This window comes from Amphiprion ocellaris, chromosome 7, assembly GCF_022539595.1.
Source record: "Amphiprion ocellaris isolate individual 3 ecotype Okinawa chromosome 7, ASM2253959v1, whole genome shotgun sequence".
NCBI lineage: Eukaryota > Metazoa > Chordata > Actinopteri > Pomacentridae > Amphiprion > Amphiprion ocellaris.
This window is the reverse complement of record NC_072772.1, coordinates 26945138-26956324: the sequence shown is the minus strand read 5'-3', so window position 1 is coordinate 26956324 and position 11187 is coordinate 26945138.

Sequence of the window (11187 nt, the reverse complement as noted above, 5' to 3'; positions counted from 1 at the left end):
AGGGAGGTTAGCTACACATCCGCCTAACCCTCCGCTAGCTTTTGCCTCAAACGCCACTGCTAACGTTAGCCCCGCTGTTGCGCAGCCCAGTTGCAAACCCCATGTTCCGGTTCCTGAGCGTTATGAAGGAAACCTAGGGAATTGTCAGGCTTTTTTGACACAGGTTTCTTTGGTTTTTGATCTTCAGCCCCACTCTTATGCCAATGATAGAGCTAAGGTAGCGTTTGTAATTAGCCTTTTGACTGGGTCGGCAAGAGACTGGGGAACGGCTATCTGGGAACGCCGTGACCCGATCTGTGATTCCTACCTGGCTTTCACCGCTGAAATGAAGAAGGTGTTTGACCATCCGGTTCGGGGAAGGGACGCCACCCACCGCCTGATGTCCATCCAACAAGGTCCCCGCAGTGTGGCAGAATACGCTGTAGAGTTCCGCACCCTGGCTGCTGAATCTGGATGGAACAATGAAGCCTTACAGGGGGCGTTCTACAGAGGCCTCTTAGAATCCATTAAGGATGAGCTGGCAGTAAGAGAAGAACCTCCACCCTGGACCAAATGATCAGCGTGTCTATCAAAATTGACAATCGGCTAAGAGAGCGCCATTGAGAACGACAGCATCGTCCCAGCACTGGACCACCACGAGTGACGACCAGAACCCCTCCTCCTACTCCCTCAGTACCAGATCGTGAACCTATGCAGCTGGGACATGCCCAACTTTCACCCCAGGAAAAACAACATCGCCGCAGCTCCAATCTCTGTCTCTACTGCAGAAAGCCTGGCCACTACATTGCTGTCTGCCCGACTCGTCCAGCAAAAGGGGCGGCTCACCTCCAGTAAAGGGGCTCCAGGTGAGCCAAACTTCCACTTCTCTCCCCCATCGTTTGCAGTTAGCCGGAACAATCTGCTGGAATTCTACCACATTTCCAGTCCTGGCCCTCCTTGACTCAGGTGCTGAAGAGAACTTTATTGACTGTCAACTCGCTCTCCAGCTGGGCATTCCTACCGAGCCCTTGAACCAACCCCTGGTGGCTAGGGCGTTGAATGGACTACGTTTAGCTCAAGTTACCCGCAGAACCGTTCCTGTCACCCTGGTATTAGCTGGCAACCATCATGAATCTCTTTGTGTCATTGATGATTCGAATCCTCCCCTAGTTCTGGGATATACTTGGCTGCAGCAACACAATCCCCAGATCGATTGGAGGAAAGAAGAAGTAGTGGCCTGGGCTCCACAATGTCATGAACTTTGTCTACATTCAGCATTGCCCCCTTCAACTTCATCCAATGCTAAAACCTTCACTCCTATTAACTTGGACTCCGTACCGGAAGTTTATCATGATCTATCCCGAGTCTTCAGTAAAGACGATGCTCTGTCTCTCCCTCCTCATCGCCCCTACGATTGTGCAATTGAACTCATTTCTGGTGGCACTCTTCCCTCTAGCCGTCTTTATAATTTGTCTAAACCTGAGCAATTAGCAATGGAGACGTATATCCGAGATTCCTTGGCTGCTGGCGTCATCCGACCATCATCCTCCCCAGTAGGTGCTGGGTTCTTTTTTGTAGACAAAAAAGACAAGACTTTACGTCCATGTATCGACTTCCGAGGCCTAAATGACATTACTGTGAAAAACAAATACCCCCTGCCTCTAATCAACTCAGCCTTCACTTCACTTCATGGAGCTTCAATCTTCACTAAACTGGACCTTCGAAACGCTTATCATCTGATCCGGATTCGTCAAGGAGACGAATGGAAAACGGCATTCAACACTCCCCTGGGCCATTTTGAATATTTGGTCATGCCTTTCGGCCTCACGAACGCTCCAGCTGTGTTTCAAAACTTGATCAATGATGTCCTCCGGGATATGATAAATCGATTTGTCTTTGTATACTTAGATGACATTCTGATTTACTCTAAGACCCCCGAAGACCATGTCTGCCATGTCCGTCTGGTTCTCGAGCGTCTGCTCCATAATAGACTTTTTGTTAAGGCCGAAAAATGTGTATTCCATGCCTCCTCTGTAGCCTTTCTTGGGTACATCATCTCCCCTGGGAAGGTTGAAATGGACCCCCAGAAACTCTCTGCGGTGAGAGACTGGCCACAACCCACAAATCAGAAACAACTACAAAGATTTTTGGGTTTTGCCAATTTTTATCGTAGATTCATTCGGAACTACAGCAAAGTTGCCGCTCCTCTCACTGCTCTCACTTCTTCAGCCAGGACCTTCCAGTGGACCCCTGAGGCTGAGCATGCTTTTGTGGACCTTAAACATCAGTTTGTTTCTGCCCCCATTCTGGTACAACCAGACCCGAGTCTCCAGTTTATTGTGGAGGTGGATGCGTCCGACTCTGGTGTTGGCGCAGTCCTCTCCCAACGCTCCCCGTCCAATCACAAGCTTCACCCTTGTGCCTTCTTTTCTCAACGACTAACCCCTGCTGAACAGAATTATGATGTCGGAAACCGAGAATTATTGGCGGTCAAATTAGCTTTGGAGGAATGGAGGCACTGGTTGGAGGGAGCAGAGCACCCATTTATTGTCTGGACTGATCATCGAAACTTGGAATACATCCGCTCAGCTAAACAACTCAATGCTCGACAGGCTTGTTGGACTCTATTCTTTGGACGATTCAACTTTTCTCTCACCTATAGACCAGGATCTAGAAACGCGAAACCTGACGCCCTCTCCCGGCAATTCGCTACTCATGAGGCTTCTAGAACCCCTGAAACTATCCTGCCTAAGACCTGTTTTCTGGCCTCACTCACTTGGGAAGTTGAGTCTTTGGTTCGGCAGGCTCAGAACCTACAACCTGTTCCCGGTAATTGTCCTCCTAACTGTTTGTTTGTTCCCGACTCTGTCCACTCTCAGGTTCTGCAGTGGGCCCATGCCTCCAAGATTTCCTGCCACCCTGGAGCGTCGCAAACCTTGGAAGTAATCCGCCAGAGGTTTTGGTGGAGCACTATGGAAACGGACACCCAGGAGTTTGTGGCAGCCTGCTCCATTTGTGCTCGCAACAAAACCCCTCATCTACCTAGCTCGGGGTTATTACAACCACTCCCCATACCTCGGCTTCCCTGGTCCCATATAGCGCTGGATTTCGTTACTTGACTACCAGCTTCTAAAGGTAACACTGTCATTCTGACTGTTGTTGACAGGTTCTCCAAAGCAGCCCACTTCGTCGCTCTTCCTAAACTGCCGTCGGCAAGGGAGACCGCAGACATCATGGTGGAACAGGTTTTCCGGTTGCATGGAATTCCTTCTGACATCGTTTCTGACAGAGGACCTCAGTTCACATCCAAGGTATGGAAATCCTTTTGTATGGCTCTTGGGGCAACAGTTAGCCTGACTTCTGCTTTCCATCCTCAGTCCAACGGACAGACGGAGCGGGCTAACCAATCCTTAGAGACTTTTCTTCGATGTATGACCTCTGATAATCCCACGGCCTGGAGCAGCCTCCTTCCTTGGCTTGAGTATGCTCATAACACATTGTCTAACGCCTCCTCTGGTCTTTCCCCCTTTCAATGTTCTCTGGGCTATCAACCTCCTCTATTTCCATCTCAGGAGCAGGAAATCTCTGTGCCTTCCGTCCAGTCCTTCATCAAGAGATGCGAGAGAGTTTGGAGACAGGCACGTTTCTCCCTATGGAGGGCATCCTTACGGATGGAGCGCCAGGCTAATCGCCATCGCATCCCAGCTCCCAATTACGTTCCTGGTCAGAAGGTATGGCTGCGGGCAAAAGACTTACCTTTCAAGGTGGAATCCAAGAAATTAGCACCACGTTTTGTTGGACCTTTTGCCATTGACCAAATTATAAATCCCAGTGCTGTACGTCTCAAGTTGCCTGCTTCAATGAAGATTCATCCCACTTTCCACGTCTCTCAGATTAAGCCCATTAAAGACTGTCCTCTGGCCCCCCCTGTCCGTCCCCCTCCACCACCCAGGATGGTGGATAACACTCCAGTTTATACTGTGAGATGTCTTTTGGACGTTCGTCGCCAGGGACGTGGGCTACAATATCTGGTGGATTGGGAGGGCTATGGTCCTGAGGAGCGTAGCTGGATTCCACGCCGTCTCATCTTGGACCATGACTTGGTCCGGGATTTCAACTGGCGCAATCCTGGCCGTGTTTTACGTGCACCTGGTGGTGCGCGTGGGGGGGGTGGGGGGTGGGGTACTGTTACGGTTCCTGCATCTGATGCCACATAGTGACAGCTCTCTCTCTCTCTCTCTCTCCAGGTGGCGTGAGCTTGGTGTGTGTGCTGCGAGCAGGTGTTGATTGATAATCACAGGCAGGTGGGAACAATCAGCTACTTCCACCACCTCTTCACCATATGAGCAGGGCACAGCCATCATTCCACGCCGGATCGTCGTACTAACCATTTGGATCCTGCCTGCGGCACTGCTTCATTCACCCACTTCTGCTGCACAGCTCACCTCCGCCTCAGCCCTAAACGCTCCCCGGAATGACATTCCACCACTCACCTCAGTAACGCCAGCCGCCTCCGCCTCAGCTCCAGTCGCACACCGGAACGCCATTCCTCTGCAGCACCTGCTCGCCTCCATCTCCGCTTCAGCCACACACCACCTCCGCCACCCGGACCCGCTGCATTCTCGGCCCCGTATCCCCACCGTCTGTTCCCAGCTCTTCCGGTACCCAGTCGTGATTAGGTTTTGGTAACTGTAGTTTTATGTCAGTTAGAGTAGTTTCACGGATTCCTGTTTGACAGTTTTTCTGATTCTGTGTTTACTCCTAGTTAGTGTTTGTAGTTGTTTCCTGGTTAAACTAGTTCCTGCTTGAGTAGTCTAGTGCTTAGCCTTTCCTGCCTCTGTGTTACAGAGTGTTGGGTTAGACAGTATTTTTGGTTCTCCTTACTCAGTTTTGCTAACCTGTTATTTAGCTTCCTATTGTTAGAGGTCCTCTTTGAATTAGTTATTGTGATCTTGTTCTAGTGATTACCTGTATTCCGTAATAAATATAATTGTTTGCATTTTCTGTGATTGGGTGTTATTGCCTGCATTTGAGTCTCTGCTTCTGGAAACGTAACAAGGAATTTGATTTGGTATTTTAATACATAACAGTTAACAGCAACATATAGATTATAAAGAATCACATAACACATATTGGAATATGATAACAGTGACAGATAATAGATACAATGTATAAACCATCATTGAAACTGATTCACAAGTTTACTGTCATGGTGCAAGGCTCTGGTATTGACTATATTCATTATGCATCACTTTGTATGTATCATCTATCCATGCATGTATGCCACTGTGTGTTATATGTTTTCTCCCTCCCCCTCATCCTCGTCCTCTACCTGTTCTGTCTATCTCAACCCGGCTGGCCAGTGGCAGATGGTTCCCCCATATGAGCCAGGTTCTGCTCAAGGTTTCTTCCTGTTAAAAGGGAGTTTTTCCTTGCCACTGTCACCTTAGGGCTTGCTCTGGGGGTTCGGGCATATGGGTTCTGGAAAGCATCTTGAGACAATCTGAACTGTAATTGGTGCTATATAAATAAAATTGAATTGAATTATTGGAAATTTTACAGCAGGTACTTGGACTACACCGGTCACTCACCCTCCAGTACACTACAGTATACAATTGTTGAAATATTTGGGATGATTCTATTAGAAAGTGTCAGTATAGTTAAATGTGAATGCAGAAATATATCTGAAAAATCACTTTGTACTTGTTTTCAAATGTCTTTTTCATCATTTAATCAATGCATTTGCAGCTGATATAGTTAATATGCATCAAATTTTCCACCCGTAATCATTATCATAAACTGTTCAGGAGCAAGTTTTTCAAGGTTGTCAGTGAAACCTGAGCCAGACTTGTCCAACTCAAAGCAAGAGCGAAAGTAATAACAGACAATTCAACAGATCAATCAAATGCTCATGCATTTTCTTTGTCACCATGGAATACAGCAAGGCTACAACAGGCTTGAGATCAGTCTACAGCAGCTTATTTACTCAGATTTTACTAAGATAAACTGGATAAAAACAAAAGCATTATTCACATGTATTCACATTATTCACATGGTGATATGAACTGTCATGCATAGAAAAGTGGTGATTTTCATCATTACTAAGATTGAAACATTACTAAGATTCAAACTTGTAAACTGTGTAAGTACACGGTCATCCGGGCCTCAAAGAAAATTGTGCTTTTATATACCCTTTGGGCTTTTGTAATTTGACTTCATAGTAGGTATACATACCTAAAAGTTCTACCAATTTAACATACAAAACAGAATTTTACAGCACTGCAATGGTCTGATGTCTAAAGGTGTGTTCAGACAGAATTGAGGAGTACACATGCAAAAGCTTGAGTGCTTTTGCATTTTGTATTTGCCCACAAAAATGTCTGTGCTGAGTGTACAGATGCAAGTCTGAACTTCTCAAGCTTGTTGTCCCTGCAAAATTTTCACTTATTGCTTCATAACATGTTTAAAATCTGTTAACTTATTACATAAAATCATCTGGATAATTTCTATTGTGGCGCATCAAGTAAACCATCGTTTCAGTGCATTTCAATGATTTGCATGTTCTTCAACATTCTCAATTCAAATCTGTTATACTCTGTTTTCTGAAATCTGGCAATCAAAGAGTTACACTTAAAATTGAAACATTCAGACTGTCCATATTCAGGCCTGTCTTTAATTTTATATGCAGATTTGTTGCCTCTAAAACTGGGTTCCTGTTCAGTGTGAACACACCTTGACTCTACCCTATTAGTCAATGAGCAACATTAGTAACAGGGCTCAGAAACAATATACCTGTAACCCACCATACTATTTTTACCAGCATGGTTTGCTTTGGTAAATTCTTCATTTTGAGGCAATGAACAGTAAAACAGGTACCTCTGAGAAATCATGGAAATGTCCATTAGAAATTTGAGGCATCTTCCAGTAGCAAAGTGAAAGACATCTGTTAGGGATCCCTCACGTTGTGTTGCATCCATCCATGGTTATCAAAAAAATAAATAAATACACAATTTAATTTCTTTGTTTGTAAAAATTAAAGAATTGTTAGTGTACCATTGGTGTACCAAAACAGTTGTCACAGTCTTACATGACTAACACATGATAGAACATCCAGACGCATAATGAAGCCATTGTGGTTTTCAGACAATCACCATGGCAACTTCATGATGTTCAACATTAGATAACTAATCTCTTGGTGCCTCCACTTTCAAATCCATAATACCCAGATATTTGAAGAAGCGTGCATCCTGAGGTGTACAAAATACAGTTTATAGTTAGTCATAATACGTGTTTAAAGCTCATCACTTTTGGTTTTCTTGTTTTAAAAAAATGCATTGACACTGATATTGTTGTTGATGTTGAGGTTTCAATGTTTATTGTTCAGTTCGAGATTTACCTAATGTCAGTGAACATGCTGTGTATAGTTAGCTCACCTCTGATTGGCTCAGAGTCAGCAGTTGTGTGCGTGTGTGTATGTGTGTGTTACTCAATGGTGGTGTGTGTGTCGAGTGAGAGAGACCTGAGAACGGCGACTGATTCTGGAGCTAAGTTATCAGGTTTTTGTAGTTATTTTGGCATTGGCTACAGCACACAGTAGCCTGTGTGAAGGTTCAATAAACAACAAGGGAACAAGATGAAGTCTCATTCATTCATCACAGAGTCACTATATTATTATTGTGAAAGTCTGTTGCTCACTGGCTCTGAATACACAGAGGCCCCTTTTCGACTAAGCTGGTTCCAGTGCTAGTTCAGAGCCAGTGCCTGACTTAGCACCAGTTCTTTGTGTTTCCACCAACTAAGCACCAGCTCCAGGCTCCAAAACTGGTGTTTTTCAGGCACCAACTCTTTGCTGGGCCAGAGTTAAGAACTGAGTACGTCACAGGCTGTGGGCAGGGTTACAGTCACCGACGATCAATGGCGGAAACACAGAACCACTATTTTTAAACGGCCGAGAGAGTAGTAGTAGTAGTAGTAGTAGTGGTGTTTTGTGTTAATGTTTTGAAAACTGGTAAATATGGACACTAAATCCAAGCAACAGTAGTCTGAGGAGGAGACCCAGTGCTTCCTGGCACTGTGGTCTTCATATGAAATTCAGTCGAAGTTAGAGGGAGCCTCTCAAACCAAGCCGGTGTTCGAAAAGGTCCAGCAGGATATGGCTGCAGCCGGGTATGAGCGGAGCCTCAACTAACTCCTCAATAAACTTAAAAAGCTCAAAAATGTATTTTTTGAGAAATGGGATGCAAAAGATACAGCAGTGCTGTCAGTAGATGCATGTCAAGCATTTGACAGAAGAGAGTGGAATTATCTTTTAAAACTCCTTCCAAGATTTGGTTTGGGAGAAACATTTATTCAGTGGGTTAGATTGTTATATACAAATCCTACTGCACAAATTCTCACGAACAATAATATCTTGTAACCCTTTAGTTTACAGCGCTCAACTAGACAAGGATGTCTCCTGTCCCCACTACTGTTCACACTAGCTGTGGAACCTTTGGCCGTTGCAGTGAGAACTCGAGAGGGATTATCAGGTGTCAGTATTGGAGGACTAAGTCACCTTATTTCACTTTTTGCAAGACAATATCATATTTTTTCTGACAGATCTCAATAGCACCCTTCCCAACTTGGTGAGCTTAATTGATGAGTTTGGTGAATTCTCAGGTTATAAAATCAATAACACAAAATCTGTACTTGTGTTTTTGAATGAAGACAGAAAAAATCCTACTCTAAACACTGTATTTACAATTGCAACAGATGGTTTTAAATATTTAGGCATTGAGGTTACTCCAGACATAAACAAAATAGTTGCTGCAAACTATAACCCCCCGGTAGAAGATGTCACAGGAAGCGTTAAGTTGATGGTGTAATTTACCCATATCAATGATAGGGTGAATAAATATTTTAAATATGACAATTTTGCCAAAATGTTTATATTACTTTCAGACACTTCCCTTGCCATTACCACCTTCCTTTTTGAGAACTTAAATAAGGTATTTAGCCATTTCATTTGGAGTATTAGGAAAGCAAGACTACGCCTTAAAATGCTATATCTGCCCGATGAAAGACAAATTCCAAATTAGAGATGATATTATATGGTGGCAAAGCTGACATCAGCTTCATATTACTTTTAGACAAACTGACCTCCAACCTGAGTAAATGTTGAACAACAATCGATTCAAGAATTACCAATATGCAATTATCTTTTTTCTGCAAATTAACATAAACTGAAGAAACAAACAAAAAAAAATCCCTTCTTGAAAAATACTATTATTATATGGCACACAGCATACAGACATGTGGGAGGATCTGTCCCAGTTTACCCCTCTGTGGAATAATGATCAGTTTATACCTGGCAGAAGAGGTGGAGGAATTAAAATATGGAAATTTAAGGGCATCCAGGCAATTAAGGATCTGTATATTGATGGAAAATTGCTTACATTCAGTGACCTGTCTGAAAAGTATCACATTCCTTTTACAAATATTTGCAGGTAAAAAATTTTTTGTCATCTAGGTCAAAAGAAATCGAATTCGAAAAATTGAAAAATGAATTATCATTAATTGGGCAAATGGAAAAACAGGGAGAGAAAGGCCTACTGTCTAAATATTATAACCTGATTATGTCAAATTCCAAGGTCTCTTCAACAGATACATTGAATGCATAGAGAAATGACATACAAGAAGATATAGATGAAACAGACTAGAGCAAGGCCTGTCTGAAGGCCCAAAAACGCACCATAAATACGCGACTTAAGTTACTGCAATATAAATGGTTAACAAGGGTTTATATAACCCCTGAAAAACTCCATCATATGTCAAGTCATATTCCTGATGCATGTGCTAAATGTCAAGATAATAAAGGAATTCTTATTCACTGTTTATGGGAATGTTCAAAGACAAAAAGATTTTGGAATGAGGTCATCAATTGTATGTCTGTAAAGATGAAAACCAATAAAAATATTGGGAAAGAGGAAAGATCAAAAATTAGTACACGGCCCAGAAAAGAGAGCTGGGATGCAGCAGTGGTCGGCCAAAAAAAGAGTCCCCATGTTGACCTGCTGCATTCTGTGATTCCAATCAGGGCTCTGAATGCCACAGCCATGCTCGAGTTGATGCACAAGGAGACGCTGTGCAGACCACCAATCCTGATCCTGGTAAGTTTTATTTCTCAAATACCCTGCCATTAGCCTACTATGAATATGCTAGCTACAATAGTCCCACATCAATATAATGAACGTTACGCTAGCTAACGTGGTACGGACACAGGGTCAGTGATCAGAGGCTGGCATTGACAGTTAGCCACTGGTAAGTTAACAAGCCATGAAATAACACCTTCTAAAACCTGAGAAAAGCAGCAGCAATATTTCATTGCATTGCTGAACTCTATGGTAATCATTGGAATTTCCCTTGAAGAACCAATAAACTCTTTGCTAACACATTTTAATTTATGTGTTGATTATGTTTCACAGCATTAATACACATAAAAAACTGATTCAAATGATCAAATTAACACAGTGAAGTAAAGAGCACTGGTAATGTGCAGCTATTTTCATAATTTGAAGGTAAAATGCTGATTGTTCTCTGATTTTCCAGCTTTGCAGATGTGGAAATTCAATGCATTCATTTCTTTTACACAGATTTTTTGTTGGTTTTTAGTTGTGCCTCAAATAAAGCAAGGCATTTAACACTGTTGGAAAGTATTACACATGTTTTTTGTAACACTTTATAACATTGTATGGACAAAGCAATAATTAAACAATTAATGTAGAAAATGATTTATAATACAGATGCTATCAATAACATTCCTTGTTCATTTTATTTAGTTGTTGGCCTCCGACGATGAGGCCCAGTTGCCAGGACCGCTACTCTTCAGCTTGCCGACCCCATCCTGTAGCTCCTCCTTGCAACAGACCGAATCAAGTAAGATTTGTTTAGACTATGCAGACGTCAGCATGATCAATATGTTATCTTTCGGCCCATCCTAAAATTGTAAAATACCTCATTTACTTTAAGTTAACTGTGTTCATGAATATAGAAAACAATTATTAACAACTAATACTTTCATGGGTGCTTTTATATAGGCAAGGGGAAGCGGAGTGCTACTGTGGATCTGCTGCAGTATCTGGAGAGGTCAGAGGAACAATTATTGGAACAGATCAAAAGAGACCAAGACCTGGCCTCTGCCATGCTAAAGAACATCCAGAGGATGGATGA